We start from the raw sequence: 1296 nt of genomic DNA on the forward strand, positions 1-1296 counted from the left end.
ATATCACTTTCTTTTTACTTCTCAGTGCATTCTCTTTACACAAAATAGATATATATTTTAAAAGAATCTGAATCTGTGGCAAACTTTTAAAAAACCCTATACAGTAAAGTTTATCATTTTAAGTAATCTCAATTATGTTCCTCAATTGTGATAGTATATCCTTCTATCTAGGCCAGATATTGTATGAGGGATTTGAAGAGACATACTTTTCTAAATTTCACTTTCCTCATCTGCAAAATGCTTATCGTGATCCTACAATAAAATACACTTACAATTTTTTGATGAAAATTTATTTATTTATTTTAAGATTTTATTTCTTTATCAGAGAGTGTGGGCGAGAGAGCAAGCACAGGCAGACAGAATGGCAGGCAGAGGCAGAGGGAGAAGCAGGCTCCCGGCTGAGCAAGGAGCCCGATGCGGGACTCGATCCCAGGACACTGGGATCATGACCTGAGCCAAAGGCAGCTGCTTAACCAACTGAGCCACCCAGGCATCCCTTTTGATGAAAATTTAATCTGTATAAACAATATATTTGCTGTAATGCGTGGTTCATGGAAAACATCTTATTTAATTATAAGCAACAACAGTATTAGAAATTAAGTAAATGTGTCTATAATATTTAAAGTTTTAACACAAAATTCCAGTGCTTTGCCTTATTTTCTCAAGTCCCTTTACCACTTTCACTGACAGAGTCAAATGTACTTTTTCTACTAGTAGCCAGCTCTTTGTCTTTTGTCAGAAAGATGCCCTTGTGAATTATTTATAATAGAGATATTAGCAATAATAAGAAGAATAATAATAAATAGCAATGAAAATGTTAAAAAAAAGTTTTCTTAACTAATTAGGGTTCTTAGACATCAATTAGAGGAACCACCTCGGGCAAGCAAATTAATCTGCAAAACATTCCCAGAATTAACAAGTCAGTCAGATACACGGTTGTCCGTAGACTGAAAGGTGAAGCAAAAGGACTAGGTTTGGAAAATAGATAAGGACAGTGAAAAAAATGATCAAATTTTTGGGCAAAATAAATTCCTAGGTGTGCTTTCAATGGAGTCCTGGGCATTATGTAGCAGAAACTCTGGAGATTATCTCAATCCATTGGAGTCACCCCGTTTATTAGCTTGCTATTGACAAAGTTATTTACAAACTGTAGAGCAAGAGGTTATAATGTAGAAAACTGATGGTAATGCACAAGATTCTTGTTAACAATAATGCAAGTTAGTGACTTTTCATTAGAAAACATAAATTCTGTAACCCAAATTATGGGCCCAGAGCACTTCTGCTGCACAACTCTGC

Source organism: Mustela putorius, unplaced genomic scaffold (assembly GCF_011764305.1).
Source record: "Mustela putorius furo isolate JIRA1106 unplaced genomic scaffold, ASM1176430v1.1 tig00003912_pilon_pilon_pilon, whole genome shotgun sequence".
In the NCBI taxonomy this organism is placed as follows: domain Eukaryota; kingdom Metazoa; phylum Chordata; class Mammalia; order Carnivora; family Mustelidae; genus Mustela; species Mustela putorius.